Source organism: Pseudophryne corroboree, chromosome 4 (genome assembly GCF_028390025.1).
Source record: "Pseudophryne corroboree isolate aPseCor3 chromosome 4, aPseCor3.hap2, whole genome shotgun sequence".
Lineage (NCBI taxonomy): Eukaryota > Metazoa > Chordata > Amphibia > Anura > Myobatrachidae > Pseudophryne > Pseudophryne corroboree.
Window position 1 is genome coordinate 149,254,855 of NC_086447.1, and position 16,938 is coordinate 149,271,792.

Consider the following 16,938-nt stretch of genomic DNA (forward strand, 5'->3'; position numbering starts at 1 on the left):
AGTAGGCCATTGCTGTATTTTGCAGCTCTGTGTCACTACAAGTATCCATTCGATATCTGTGCAGCATTTTTGTGAGCAGTATATATAGTATTACAGTGCAGCATTTTGGTGACCCAACAGTATATAGTTGTGTACAGTAGGCCATTGCTGTATCTTGCAGCTCTGTGTCACTGCAAGTATCCATTCCATATCTGTGCAGCATTTTTGTGAGCAGTATATATAGTATTACAGTGCAGCATTTTGGTGACCCAACAGTATATAGTTGTGTACAGTAGGCCATTGCTGTATCTTGCAGCTCTGTGTCACTGCAAGTATCCATTCCATATCTGTGCTGCATTTTTGTGAGCAGTATATATTAGAGATGAGCGGGTTCGGTTTCTCTGAATCCGAACCCGCCAGAACTTCATGGTTTTTTTCACGGATCTGAGCAGACTCGGATCCTCCCGCCTTGCTCGGTTAACCCGAGCGCGCCCGAACGTCATCATGACGCTGTCGGATTCTCGCGAGACTCGGATTCTATATAAGGAGCCGCGCGTCGCCGCCATTTTCACACGTGCATTGAGATTGATAGGGAGAGGACGTGGCTGGCGTCCTCTCCATTTAGATTAGGGTTGAGAGAGAGAGAGAGAGATTGACCTGAGGCTGTGATACTGTAGAAGAGAGTGCAGAGTTTAGTGACTGACGACCACAGTGACCACCAGACAGTGCAGTTGTTTGTTTTATTTAATATATCCGTTCTCTGCCTGAAAAAAACGATACACACAGTGACTCAGTCACATACCATATCTGTGTGCACTGCTCAGCCCAGTGTGCTGCATCAATGTATATATATATCTGACTGTGCTCAGCTCACACAGCTTATAATTGTGGGGGAGACTGGGGAGCACTGCAGTGCCAGTTATAGGTTATAGCAGGAGCCAGGAGTACATAATATTATATTAAAATTAAACAGTGCACACTTTTGCTGCAGGAGTGCCACTGCCAGTGTGACTAGTGACCAGTGACCTGACCACCAGTATATATAATATTAGTAGTATACTATCTCTTTATCAACCAGTCTATATTAGCAGCAGACACAGTACAGTGCGGTAGTTCACGGCTGTGGCTACCTCTGTGTCGGCACTCGGCAGCCCGTCCATAATTGTATATACCACCTAACCGTGGTTTTTTTTTCTTTCTTTATAGTCATACTAGTTACGAGTATACTATCTCTTTATCAACCAGTCTATATTAGCAGCAGACACAGTACAGTGCGGTAGTTCACGGCTGTGGCTACCTCTGTGTCGGCACTCGGCAGCCCGTCCATAATTGTATATACCACCTAACCGTGGTTTTTTTTTCTTTCTTTATACATACATACTAGTTACGAGTATACTATCTCTTTATCAACCAGTCTATATTAGCAGCAGACACAGTACAGTGCGGTAGTTCACGGCTGTGGCTACCTCTGTGTCGGCACTCGGCAGCCCGTCCATAATTGTATATACCACCTAACCGTGGTTTTTTTTTCTTTCTTTATACATACATACTTGTTACGAGTATACTATCTCTTTATCAACCAGTCTATATTAGCAGCAGACACAGTACAGTGCGGTAGTTCACGGCTGTGGCTACCTCTGTGTCGGCACTCGGCAGCCCGTCCATAATTGTATATACCACCTAACCGTGGATTTTTTTCTTTCTTTATACATACATACTAGTTACGAGTATACTATCTCTTTATCAACCAGTCTATATATTAGCAGCAGACACAGTACAGTGCGGTAGTTCACGGCTGTGGCTACCTCTGTGTCGGCACTCGGCAGCCCGTCCATAATTGTATATACCACCTAACCGTGGTTTTTTTTTCTTTCTTTATAGTCATACTAGTTACGAGTATACTATCTCTTTATCAACCAGTCTATATTAGCAGCAGACACAGTACAGTGCGGTAGTTCACGGCTGTGGCTACCTCTGTGTCGGCACTCGGCAGCCCGTCCATAATTGTATATACCACCTAACCGTGGTTTTTTTTTCTTTCTTTATACATACATACTAGTTACGAGTATACTATCTCTTTATCAACCAGTCTATATATTAGCAGCAGACACAGTACAGTGCGGTAGTTCACGGCTGTGGCTACCTCTGTGTCGGCACTCGGCAGCCCGTCCATAATTGTATATACCACCTAACCGTGGTTTTTTTTTCTTTCTTTATAGTCATACTAGTTACGAGTATACTATCTCTTTATCAACCAGTCTATATTAGCAGCAGACACAGTACAGTGCGGTAGTTCACGGCTGTGGCTACCTCTGTGTCGGCACTCGGCAGCCCGTCCATAATTGTATATACCACCTAACCGTGGTTTTTTTTTTCTTTCTTTATACATACATACTAGTTACGAGTATACTATCTCTTTATCAACCAGTCTATATTAGCAGCAGACACAGTACAGTGCGGTAGTTCACGGCTGTGGCTACCTCTGTGTCGGCACTCGGCAGCCCGTCCATAATTGTATATACCACCTAACCGTGGTTTTTTTTTCTTTCTTTATACATACATACTAGTTACGAGTATACTATCTCTTTATCAACCAGTCTATATATTAGCAGCAGACACAGTACAGTGCGGTAGTTCACGGCTGTGGCTACCTCTGTGTCGGCACTCGGCAGCCCGTCCATAATTGTATATACCACCTAACCGTGGTTTTTTTTTCTTTCTTTATACATACATACTAGTTACGAGTATACTATCTCTTTATCAACCAGTCTATATATTAGCAGCAGACACAGTACAGTGCGGTAGTTCACGGCTGTGGCTACCTCTGTGTCGGCACTCGGCAGCCCGTCCATAATTGTATATACCACCTAACCGTGGTTTTTTTTTCTTTCTTTATAGTCATACTAGTTACGAGTATACTATCTCTTTATCAACCAGTCTATATTAGCAGCAGACACAGTACAGTGCGGTAGTTCACGGCTGTGGCTACCTCTGTGTCGGCACTCGGCAGCCCGTCCATAATTGTATATACCACCTAACCGTGGTTTTTTTTTTCTTTCTTTATACATACATACTAGTTACGAGTATACTATCTCTTTATCAACCAGTCTATATTAGCAGCAGACACAGTACAGTGCGGTAGTTCACGGCTGTGGCTACCTCTGTGTCGGCACTCGGCAGCCCGTCCATAATTGTATATACCACCTAACCGTGGTTTTTTTTTCTTTCTTTATACATACATACTAGTTACGAGTATACTATCTCTTTATCAACCAGTCTATATATTAGCAGCAGACACAGTACAGTGCGGTAGTTCACGGCTGTGGCTACCTCTGTGTCGGCACTCGGCAGCCCGTCCATAATTGTATATACCACCTAACCGTGTTTTTTTTTTCTTTCTTTATACATACATACTAGTTACGAGTATACTATCTCTTTATCAACCAGTCTATATATTAGCAGCAGACACAGTACAGTGCGGTAGTTCACGGCTGTGGCTACCTCTGTGTCGGCACTCGGCAGCCCGTCCATAATTGTATACTAGTATCCAATCCATCCATCTCCATTGTTTACCTGAGGTGCCTTTTAGTTGTGCCTATTAAAATATGGAGAACAAAAATGTTGAGGTTCCAAAATTAGGGAAAGATCAAGATCCACTTCCACCTCGTGCTGAAGCTGCTGCCACTAGTCATGGCCGAGACGATGAAATGCCAGCAACGTCGTCTGCCAAGGCCGATGCCCAATGTCATAGTACAGAGCATGTCAAATCCAAAACACCAAATATCAGTAAAAAAAGGACTCCAAAACCTAAAATAAAATTGTCGGAGGAGAAGCGTAAACTTGCCAATATGCCATTTACCACACGGAGTAGCAAGGAACGGCTGAGGCCCTGGCCTATGTTCATGGCTAGTGGTTCAGCTTCACATGAGGATGGAAGCACTCAGCCTCTCGCTAGAAAAATGAAAAGACTAAAGCTGGCAAAAGCAGTAGCACCGCAAAGAACTGTGCGTTCTTCGAAATCCCAAATCCACAAGGAGAGTCCGACTCCAATTGTGTCGGTTGCGATGCCCGACCTTCCCAACACTGGACGTGAAGAGCATGCGCCTTCCACCATTTGCACGCCCCCTGCAAGTGATGGAAGGAGCACCCGCAGTCCAGTTCCTGATAGTCAGATTGAAGATGTCAGTGTTGAAGTACACCAGGATGAGGAGGATATGGGTGTTGCTGGCGCTGGGGAGGAAATTGACCAGGAGGATTCTGATGGTGAGGTGGTTTGTTTAAGTCAGGCACCCGGGGAGACACCTGTTGTCCGTGGTAGGAATATGGCCGTTGACATGCCTGGTGAAAATACCAAAAAAATCAGCTCTTCGGTGTGGAAGTATTTCACCAGAAATGCGGACAACAGGTGTCAAGCCGTGTGTTCCCTTTGTCAAGCTGTAATAAGTAGGGGTAAGGACGTTAACCACCTCGGAACATCCTCCCTTATACGTCACCTGCAGCGCATTCATAATAAGTCAGTGACAAGTTCAAAAACTTTGGGTGACAGCGGAAGCAGTCCACTGACCAGTAAATCCCTTCCTCTTGTAACCAAGCTCACGCAAACCACCCCACCAACTCCCTCAGTGTCAATTTCCTCCTTCCCCAGGAATGCCAATAGTCCTGCAGGCAATGTCACTGGCATTTCTGACGAGTCCTCTCCTGCCTGGGATTCCTCCGATGCATCCTTGCGTGTAACGCCTACTGCTGCTGGCGCTGCTGTTGTTGCTGCTGGGAGTCGATGGTCATCCCAGAGGGGAAGTCGTAAGCCCACTTGTACTACTTCCAGTAAGCAATTGACTGTTCAACAGTCCTTTGCGAGGAAGATGAAATATCACAGCAGTCATCCTGCTGCAAAGCGGATAACTGAGGCCTTGACAACTATGTTGGTGTTAGACGTGCGTCCGGTATCCGCCGTTAGTTCACAGGGAACTAGACAATTTATTGAGGCAGTGTGCCCCCGTTACCAAATACCATCTAGGTTCCACTTCTCTAGGCAGGCGATACCGAGAATGTACACAGACGTCAGAAAAAGACTCACCAGTGTCCTAAAAAATGCAGTTGTACCCAATGTCCACTTAACCACGGACATGTGGACAAGTGGAGCAGGGCAGGGTCAGGACTATATGACTGTGACAGCCCACTGGGTAGATGTATGGACTCCCGCCGCAAGAACAGCAGCGGCGGCACCAGTAGCAGCATCTCGCAAACGCCAACTCTTTCCTAGGCAGGCTACGCTTTGTATCACCGCTTTCCAGAATACGCACACAGCTGAAAACCTCTTACGGCAACTGAGGAAGATCATCGCGGAATGGCTTACCCCAATTGGACTCTCCTGTGGATTTGTGGCATCGGACAACGCCAGCAATATTGTGTGTGCATTAAATATGGGCAAATTCCAGCACGTCCCATGTTTTGCACATACCTTGAATTTGGTGGTGCAGAATTTTTTAAAAAACGACAGGGGCGTGCAAGAGATGCTGTCGGTGGCCAGAAGAATTGCGGGACACTTTCGGCGTACAGGCACCACGTACAGAAGACTGGAGCACCACCAAAAACTACTGAACCTGCCCTGCCATCATCTGAAGCAAGAAGTGGTAACGAGGTGGAATTCAACCCTCTATATGCTTCAGAGGTTGGAGGAGCAGCAAAAGGCCATTCAAGCCTATACAATTGAGCACGATATAGTAGGTGGAATGCACCTGTCTCAAGCGCAGTGGAGAATGATTTCAACGTTGTGCAAGGTTCTGATGCCCTTTGAACTTGCCACACGTGAAGTCAGTTCAGACACTGCCAGCCTGAGTCAGGTCATTCCCCTCATCAGGCTTTTGCAGAAGAAGCTGGAGACATTGAAGGAGGAGCTAACACGGAGCGATTCCGCTAGGCATGTGGGACTTGTGGATGGAGCCCTTAATTCGCTTAACAAGGATTCACGGGTGGTCAATCTGTTGAAATCAGAGCACTACATTTTGGCCACCGTGCTCGATCCTAGATTTAAAGCCTACCTTGGATCTCTCTTTCCGGCAGACACAAGTCTGCTGGGGTTGAAAGACCTGCTGGTGACAAAATTGTCAAGTCAAGCAGAACGCGACCTGTCAACATCTCCTCCTTCACATTCTCCCGCAACTGGGGGTGCGAGGAAAAGGCTCAGAATTCCGAGCCCACCCGCTGGCGGTGATGCAGGGCAGTCTGGAGCGACTGCTGATGCTGACATCTGGTCCGGACTGAAGGACCTGACAACGATTACGGACATGTCGTCTACTGTCACTGCATATGATTCTCTCAACATTGATAGAATGGTGGAGGATTATATGAGTGACCGCATCCAAGTAGGCACGTCACACAGTCCGTACTTATACTGGCAGGAAAAAGAGGCAATTTGGAGGCCCTTGCACAAACTGGCTTTATTCTACCTAAGTTGCCCTCCCACAAGTGTGTACTCTGAAAGAGTGTTTAGTGCCGCCGCTCACCTTGTCAGCAATCGGCGTACGAGGTTACATCCAGAAAATGTGGAGAAGATGATGTTCATTAAAATGAATTATAATCAATTCCTCCGCGGAGACATTGACCAGCAGCAATTGCCTCCACAAAGTACACAGGGAGCTGAGATGGTGGATTCCAGTGGGGACGAATTGATAATCTGTGAGGAGGGGGATGTACACGGTGATATATCGGAGGGTGATGATGAGGTGGACATCTTGCCTCTGTAGAGCCAGTTTGTGCAAGGAGAGATTAATTGATTCTTTTTTGGGGGGGGTCCAAACCAACCCGTCATATCAGTCACAGTCGTGTGGCAGACCCTGTCACTGAAATGATGGGTTGGTTAAAGTGTGCATGTCCTGTTTTGTTTATACAACATAAGGGTGGGAGGGCCCAAGGACAATTCCATCTTGCACCTCTTTTTTCTTTTCTTTTTCTTTGCGTCATGTGCTGTTTGGGGAGGGTTTTTTGGAAGGGCCATCCTGCGTGACACTGCAGTGCCACTCCTAGATGGGCCCGGTGTTTGTGTCGGCCACTAGGGTCGCTAGTCTTACTCACACAGTCAGCTACCTCATTGCGCCTCTTTTTTTCTTTGCGTCATGTGCTGTTTGGGGAGGGTTTTTTGGAAGGGCCATCCTGCGTGACACTGCAGTGCCACTCCTAGATGGGCCCGGTGTTTGTGTCGGCCACTAGGGTCGCTAGTCTTACTCACACAGTCAGCTACCTCATTGCGCCTCTTTTTTTCTTTGCATCATGTGCTGTTTGGGGAGTATTTTTTTGAAGGGCCATCCTGCGTGACACTGCAGTGCCACTCCTAGATGGGCCAGGTGTTTGTGTCGGCCACTTGGGTCGCTTATCTTAGTCACACAGCGACCTCGGTGCAAATTTTAGGACTAAAAATAATATTGTGAGTTGTGAGGTGTTCAGAATAGACTGAAAATGAGTATAAATTATGGTTATTGAGGTTAATAATACTATGGGATCAAAATGACCGCAAATTCAATGATTTAAGCTGTTTTTTAGTGTTTTTTGAAAAAAACACCCGAATCCAAAACACACCCGAATCCGACAAAAAAAATTCGGTGAGGTTTTGCCAAAACGCGGTCGAACCCAAAACACGGCCGCGGAACCGAACCCAAAACCAAAACACAAAACCCGAAAAATTTCAGGCGCTCATCTCTAGTATATATAGTATTACAGTGCAGCATTTTGGTGACCCAACAGTATATAGTTGTGTACAGTAGGCCATTGCTGTATCTTGCAGCTCTATGTCACTACAAGTATCCATTCGATATATGTGCAGCATTTTTGTGAGCAGTATATATAGTATTACAGTGCAGCATTTTGGTGACCCAACAGTATATAGTTGTGTACAGTGGGCCATTGCTGTATCTTGCAGCTCTGTGTCACTGCAGTATATATAGCATTACAGTGCAGCATTTTGGTGACCCAACAGTATATAGTTGTGTACAGTAGGCCATTGCTGTATTTTGCAGCTCTGTGTCACTACAAGTATCCATTTGATATCTGTGCAGCATTTTTGTGAGCAGTATATATAGTATTACAGTGCAGCATTTTGGTGACCCAACAGTATATAGTTGTGTACAGTAGGCCATTGCTGTATCTTGCAGCTCTGTGTCACTGCAAGTATCCATTCCATATCTGTGCTGCATTTTTGTGAGCAGTATATAGTAGGACAGTGCAGCATTTTGGAGACCAGCAGTATACATATATAGTACAGTACAGTAGGCCATTGCTCTATCTTGCAGCTCTGTGTCACTTCTAGTATCCTGATCAGTGCTCAATATCTGTACAGCATTTTTGTGAGCAGTATATATAGTATTACAGTGCAGCATTTTGGTGACCCAACAGTATATAGTTATGTACAGTAGGCCATTGCTGTATCTTGCAGCTCTGTGTCACTGCAAGTATCCATTCCATATCTGTGCTGCATTTTTGTGAGCAGTATATATAGTATTACAGTGCAGCATTTTGGTGACCCAACAGTATATAGTTGTGTACAGTGGGCCATTGCTGTATCTTGCAGCTCTGTGTCACTGCAGTATATATAGTATTACAGTGCAGCATTTTGGTGACCCAACAGTATATAGTTGTGTACAGTAGGCCATTGCTGTATTTTGCAGCTCTATGTCACTATAAGTATCCATTCGATATCTGTGTAGCATTTTTGGGAGCAGTACATATAGTATTACAGTGCAGCATTTTAGTGACCCAACAGTATATAGTTGTGTACAGTAGGCCATTGCTGTATCTTGCAGCTCTGTGTCACTGCAAGTTTCCATTCCATATCTGTGCTGCATTTTTGTGAGCAGTATATAGTAGGACAGTGCAGCATTTTGGAGACCAGCAGTATACATATATAGTACAGTACAGTAGGCCATTGCTCTATCTTGCAGCTCTGTGTCACTTCTAGTATCCTGATCAGTGCTCAATATCTGTGCAGCATTTTTGTGAGCAGTATATATAGTATTGCAGTGCAGCATTTTGGTGACCCAACAGTATATAGTTGTGTACAGTAGGCCATTGCTGTATCTTGCAGCTCTGTGTCACTGCAAGTATCCATTCCATATCTGTGCTGCATTTTTGTGAGCAGTATATATAGTATTACAGTGCAGCATTTTGGTGACCCAACAGTATATAGTTGTGTACAGTAGGCCATTGTTGTATCTTGCAGCTCTATGTCACTACAAGTATCCATTCGATATCTGTGCAGCATTTTTGTGAGCAGTATATATAGTATTACAGTGCAGCATTTTGGTGACCCAACAGTATATAGTTGTGTACAGTAGGCCATTGCTGTATCTTGCAGCTCTGTGTCACTGCAAGTATCCATTCCATATCTGTGCTGCATTATTGTGAGCAGTATATAGTAGGACAGTGCAGCATTTTGGTGACCAGCAGTAAACATATATAGTACAGTACAGTAGGCCATTGCTCTATCTTGCAGCTCTGTGTCACTTCTAGTATCCTGATCAGTGCTCAATATCTGTGCAGCATTTTTGTGAGCAGTATATATAGTATTACAGTGCAGCATTTTGGTGACCCAACAGTATATAGTTGTGTACAGTAGGCCATTGCTGTATCTTGCAGCTCTGTGTCACTGCAAGTATCCATTCCATATCTGTGCTGCATTTTTGTGAGCAGTATATATAGTATTACAGTACAGCATTTTGGTAACCCAACAGTATATAGTTGTGTACAGTAGGCCATTGCTGTATCTTGCAGCTCTATGTCACTACAAGTATCCATTTGATATCTGTGCAGCATTTTTGTGAGCAGTATATATAGTATTACAGTGCAGCATTTTGGTGACCCAACAGTATATAGTTGTGTACAGTAGGCCATTGCTGTATCTTGCAGCTCTGTGTCACTGCAAGTATCCATTCCATATCTGTGCTGCATTTTTGTGAGCAGTATATAGTAAGACAGTGCAGCATTTTGGTGACCAGCAGTATACATATATAGTACAGTATAGTAGGCCATTGCTCTATCTTGCAGCTCTGTGTCACTTCTAGTATCCTGATCAGTGCTCAATATCTGCTGCATTGTTGTGACCAGTATGTATACTGTACTGTGCAACTTGTGTTATACACCTGGTGATTATACATCCTGTAATCTGTACTGAGCGATGTGTGAGATACACCTGGGGATTATACACCCTATATACTGCACTGTGTGATGTGTGAGATACACCTGGGGATTATACACCCTATATTATTATTATTATTATTATTATTATCCTTTATTTATATGGCGCCACAAGGGTTCTGCATCACCCGATTACAGAGTACATAAATAATCAAACAGGAAAACAGCAACTTACAGTTGATGACAGTATAGGACAAATACAGGGTAAATACACATAGTTACATCAGCAGATGACACTGGAATAAGTATCAGGTGGCAGAAGACTGCTAGATGTGGTACAGTTGAAGATTATTAAAGTAAGACAAAAGATAAGCACGAGGGAAGAGGGCCCTGCTCGTGAGAGCTTACAATCTAAAGGGGAGGGGTAGACAGACATGGGTGACACAGATGGGGTACATAGAGAACGTGGAACAGAGGGTTAGGATGAGATTTGGCTGGGTTTGGTGAAGAAGTGGACCCCCAGAAGGCACAAGTCAATACTTAACATTGCAACATTTTACAGGGCTATGCAGGAGAAAATTAAAAATAGGGGGGGGGGGGGGAAGAATCGTTAACTTCTACCACTTTCAAAAAGGTCAATGGAAGCTGAAATAATGGACAACTACCTCATGGAAGCCAGATACAGTATACCAAACAGTACTTAGCAGAGTTAGGAATGAGTGCTTATGAAATACAGTAACATTTTGTCATAATATTTCAGAAACTGCATGGCTGGTCTCTTGCACTCTTTTGCTATAATGCACCACCTGCTTTAGGAGTTATATTCAAAAACATTATGTCTCCATAATCCCAAAAACATCAGTTTTCTTGGAAAGTGGTTTGTTCCTTTGTAAGGGAAAGAGAACAAACGTTCTCAAACAACGGTTTCTCAATTTCTTTTTCCTCTGGGAAGGGATTGTGGATTCGCAGGAATATCTGAGCATTTCTGTAATCAGAAAGCAGCGACTTTCTACAAATGTTTACGAATAATTCCAGTGATTTTGTCATTTTCTTCCAGTGATTTGGACCAATAATACCATTGATTAGAACAAATAATTCTAGTGATTTTGTCATTTTCTTCCAGTGATTTGGACCAATAATACCATTGATTAGAACCAGAGGCGCTGGGATGTTTTTAGGTTGGGGGGGGGGGGGCGTAGAATAAAAATATTTTTGCGCCCCCATGGTGCAGGCCTCCTCTACCTTTTTAGCCCCCCACTGCTGTGCAGATGAGCGCTTACCAGCAGATCCATGCGGGCGTCATCTCCTTTAAAAACAGTCTGCTACTGCAGGGTGCTATGCCCTCCTATCTTTGTTCGTTGTGTCCTAGCCACCAGAGGCTGTCTCTCCTTCACAGTTGCATTACTGGGAGGAGGCGTGGCCAGGCTGGGACATACATTATAGGCCAACCAAGGCAATATTCATGAGAATGTAGCCCATCAATTCACTAGGAACCGATGACATCAGTGAGGCACAGACTGCCTCATGCCTCAGTGACCTCAATAGTATCTAGTGGCAGATTACTGACCCAGCCTGTCTAAGTGAAAGCTAAAATAGTCTAGTAGCATTTTAATTAGAGTTGCACACATTTCTTTCCCATTACAATTACTATTTTATAATTATTTGGGGAATCTCTACTGTAGATCCTCCTGTAATATATATATATATATATATATATATATATATTGCAGTGCCGTAACTAGGCATTTTAGCGCTGTGTGTATGAAACGGCATTGGCGCCCCCCATACAAGATAGGGACAGTGCGTGCCGTGGGCGCGCGGAAAATATATAGGGGCGTGGCTTCATGGGGAAAGGGCGTGGCCACAAAATAATACTAATCCATACTACGGTGCACAGTAGTCTCCATTATTCAAATTACGCTGCACAGTAGCGCCACTACACCAGGTAGAGACCCTTTTACACATTACAGCAGCCAGTCCCCCTTTTTACACATTACGGCAGACAGTCCCCCTTTTTACACATTACGGCAGACAGCGTCCCCTTTTTACACATAACGGCAGCCAGTCCCCCTTTTTACACATTGCGGCAGGCACAGTCTCCCTTTTTACACATAACGGCAGCCAGTCCCTCTTTTTACAAATTACGGCAGACAGCGTCCCCTTTTTACACATTACGGCAGACAGCGTCCCCTTTTACACATTACGGCAGGCACAGTCCTCCTTTTTACACATAACGGCAGCCTGTCCCCCTTTTTACACATTGTGGCAGATACAGTCCCCCTATTTACACATAACGGCAGCCAGTCCCCCTTTTTACACATTGCGGCAGACAGCGTCCCCCTTTTTACACATATTGGCAGCCAGTCCCCTATTTACACATAACGGCAGCCAGTCCCCCTTTTTACACATTGCGGCAGACAGCGTCCCCCTTTTTACACATAACGGCAGCCAGTCCCCTATTTACACATTGCGGCAGACAGCGTCCCCCTTTTTACACATATTGGCAGCCAGTCCCCTATTTACACATAACGGCAGCCAGTCCCCCTTTTTACACATTGCGGCAGACAGCGTCCCCCTTTTTACACATAACGGCAGCCAGTCCCCTATTTACACATTGCGGCAGGCACAGTCTCTCTTTTACACGTAACGGCAGCCAGTCCTCCTTTTTACACATTGTGGCAGGCACAGTCCCCCTTTTTACACATTGCGGCAGCCAGCGTCCCCCTTTTTACACATAACGGCAGCCAGTCCCCCTTTTTACACATTGCGGCAGGCACAGTCCCCCTTTTTACACATAATGGCAGCCAGTCCCCCTTTTTACACATTGCAACAGGCACAGTCCCCCTTTTCACACATAACGGCAGCCAGTCCCCCTTTTACACATTGCGGCAGGCACAGTCCCCCTTTTTACACATAAAGGCAGACAAGATAGAGAGAGACAGAGAGAGAAGTCGAGAGAGAGAGACAGAGACAGAGAGATATACTTACCATCTCCCCGCTGGCAGTCAGGCTCCTCGTGCTGGCAGCTCCGGAGTCAGGGTAGAAGGAGGAGGAGGGAGGGGGACTGGAGCCGCAGTAGCGCTATTTCATTGGTAGTAAGCGCCGCTGCAGCTGTCCCCTCTCCTTCCGTATTGGCTGCCCGGCGCTGTTGTGGATGCTGGGATGAAGGAACCGCATCCCAGCATTCACAGCAGCGCCCGGCAGCCAATACGGATGGAGAGGGGGCTGCTGCAGCGGCGCTTACTACCAATGAAATAGCGCTGCTGCGGCTCCAGTCCCCCTCCCTTCTCCTCCTTCTCCGCTGCCCGGCGCTGCTCTCTCCTCCACAGCGCGGCGGCGGCGCACGGCGCACACAGCAGAGGTGGCATGTAATGAGTCAATTTGACTCATTACATGCCGCTGGCCGTTGCACCCTCAGGGCAACTGTGCTGTGTGCCAGGCACACCTGGCACACAGGTAGTTACGGCCCTGATATATTGTGGCAGAGTGTGCAGTGAATGTATCCATAAACCCCCATATATCAAGTCAATATTTTGGTTTCTCTGAAGAAGGGTGGGAGGTGGGGGGGGGTTTGTGTTAGGACATATTAAACTCAAAAACAATTATAATTAACTTAAGAAATTAAAATGGGTCCTAAAAACGGACTGAATATGTACATATTCCAGATGCTTCATGTACCCAAGTGGCTAAAAGTCCTATATAATAGAGTTTCTGGGCGAAGGGGGGACAAAAAACACATCTGAGTCTGTACAGATTGACAATAGATGGGGGGGGGGGAATCTCCCCCACATATATACACTTACCAAGGAGCTTTGGGTTGGAACACCATTCATAGAGCATCTCAATGGAAGGGAATGAGGGTACAGTCCAGATCCCAGACGAGCAATAAATAGAGGCCATGGCTGAGCAGAGCAGAATATCAGGTCCAGGCCAGTGGTCGAAGTGGAAATTTTGAAGTGGGGGTATGCAAAAGTCAAGGACGTAATTATGCGCACCTTCGCTACAGAAAAGGGGCGTGGTAACCCCAAAAGGGGGCGTGGTCACCCAAAAGGGGGCGTGTTCCGTGTAGTAGAACCCCTTATACTATCTAGTACCTGTGCCCCTTTCACATTATAGCACAAGGTACGAGCCGAAATTCACATTATAGCACACGGTACGAGCCGAAATTCACATCGTAGCACACGGTACAAGCCGAAATTCACATTATAGCACACACTGAATGAGCCGAAATTCACATTGTAGCACAATGAATGATCCGAAATTCACATTGTAGCACACTGAATGATCCGAAATTCACATTGTAGCACACTGAATGAGTCGCAATTCACATTGCAGCACACTGAATGAGCTGAAATTCACATTGTAGCACACTGAATGAGCCGAAATTCACATTATAGCACACTGAATGAGCCGAAATTCACATTGTAGCACACTGAATGAGCCGAAATTCACATTATAGCACACTGAATGAGCCGAAATTCACCTTGTAGCACACTGAATGAGCCGAAATTCACATTGTAGCACACTGAATGAGCCGAAATTCACATTATAGCACACAGAATGAGCTGAAATTCACATTATAGCACACTGAATGAGCCGACATTCACATTATAGCACACTGAATGAGCCGACATTCACATTATAGCACACTGAATGAGCTGAAATTGTGACAGCAGGGACAGCCAGAGTGACGACAGGGAGAGAGAGTGACAGGGAGAGAGAGTGACGATGGGGAGAGAGAGAAAGAGAGAGATTGACGACAGTGAGAGAGTGACAACAGTGATGACAGTGAGAGAGTGACGACAGGGAGAGAGTGATGACAGGGAGAGAGAGTGACGACAGTGACAGCAGGGAGAGAGAGAGTGACGACAGTGACAGCTGGGAGAGAGTGACGACAGTGACAGCTGGGAGAGAGAGAGTGACAGTAGGGACAGGGATGGTAACGACAGGGAAAGAGGTGACAGCAGGGGAACGTTACCTCATTTGTTGCTGGTGGCTGGCAGTGGTGAGCGGTGGGCTGCTGGCGGCGGTGAGCGGCTGTGAGCTAATACAGCGTTCTCCACAGCCGCCAGCCGCCGCGCAAGGACGGGGAGCACCATGTGCAGCAGGATGGCCACTTCCCTCGCCTCCTGCTGCACTTTCAGTTCTGCATTTCCGGGTCAGTGGAAGAAGTGGCGGTATACCATACCGCCGTATACCGCCCCACTTCGACCACTGGTCCAGGCACAAGTTACTGGGAGGCAGGCAGAGCCACAAGGGAGCCCCGCCCTGTCCTTCCCGCTGGCACCAGGGCTCACAGCACCTAGAACATCCAGGTAGGCTGATCCTTGTAGTACAGGCAGTCAGAGGAGTTGAAGGGTAGCGCTGTGCCAACATAGCCCTAGTGGTGGTGGTGATGGGGGTGGTGACTAGAGCTCTGGCTCAGGTGGTGGCCAGATATGGAGGAGGGGGGCCATGGGGCTGAGTGCATGGGGGCCAGATACGAGCTACAGTCCACACCCCCAAAATAAGAGAAGGAAGGGGCCGGGTAGCCCTGGCTGTAGCTGGCAGCCTGGCCATAGGACAGGACATGGGGTAGGAGGTGGCTGTAAATGAGGAGCCGGAGCGCTGCATGCAGGAGGTGCTGTCAGGGCCCAGGGGGTCTATGCCAGTGGCTGGGGCGGTGCCCGGGGAGATGGAGGCCGGGCTCCAGATGGAGGAGGCAGAGGGTGCACTACAGGTCAGCGCCGCGCCCAGGCCGGGGTTGGAGCTTAATTTGGAGGAGCCGCCGGAGCTGGACACGGCCGCCGGTGGGATGAACTGGCCGCTGCTCTCCGAGCTCGTGCTCTCCCAGGGCGTGCGGCACTTATTCTTTGCTGGACGGCTCTTTCCCCTGGCGCCGCCGCTCTGCTGCTGCTGCTGCCGGCACTTACCCCGGCGGTTCTTAAACCAGACCTGAACGTAGGTCTTGGCGAACTGTGCTTCCAGGATGTCCAGCTGGGACCAGGTGAAGGTGGGTCGCTCCTGGCGCTGCTTCCGCGGTGTGACCCACAGAGGGATGCAGCAAATCCATTGTGGGACCCGTAAGCCCCACACCATTCATGCCATAGGACAGGCATTCCCAACCGCGGTCCTCAAGGCACACCAACAGTGCAGGTTTTAGTGCTATCCAGGCTTCAGCACAGATGGTTAAATCAAAATAACTGAAGCACTAATTAAGTCACCGGTGTTCAAGCCTGGATATCACTAAAACCAGGACTGTTAGTGTGCCTTGAGGACCGAGGTTGGGAAACAATGCCATAGGGGAACTGTTTGAGGTATGACATCATGCTAACAGCAAAGATCTCCGATATTATCCGCAAAACTACGGTAAGTTCTCTGTAGAAATGACTTTTTGTCTTGTAGACCTGCCCGGCCCTGTGGTATAATCCCGGGGAGCTGGGAGAATAGCAGGCTGTGTTTAAAGGAAATGACGCCTGCAGGGATTCGGAGGTAAGCGCTCCCCTGCGCCTCTGTCATATTTGGGGGGGGGGGGCAAGCTGCCCCCTTGCCCCCCCAGTTCCGACGCCCCTGATTAGAACGAATAATTCCAGTGATTTTTTTATTTTCTTCCAGTGATTTGGACCAATAATACCACTGATTAGAACGAATAATTCCAGTGATTTTGTCATTTTCTTCCAGTGATTTGGACCAATAATACCATTGATTAGAACAAATAATTCCTGTGATATTGAGGTGTTTGTGTCGCTTAGCTTAGCCGTCCAGCATCCACAGTGCACCTCTTTTTCTCTTTTCTGTGCTGTTTGGGGCCAAATTTTTTAAGTGCCATCCTGTCTGACACTGCAGTGCCACTCC

At 46.7% G+C, this 16,938-nt stretch overlaps 1 pseudogene; it reads right to left on the minus strand.

Annotated features, from left to right (window-relative positions):
• The window catches only part of LOC134910859 (homeobox protein OTX1-like), a 39,433-nt pseudogene extending 23,021 nt beyond the window's left edge, over nucleotides 1-16,412 (minus strand).
• Nucleotides 16,413-16,938: the final 526 nt, after the last annotated feature.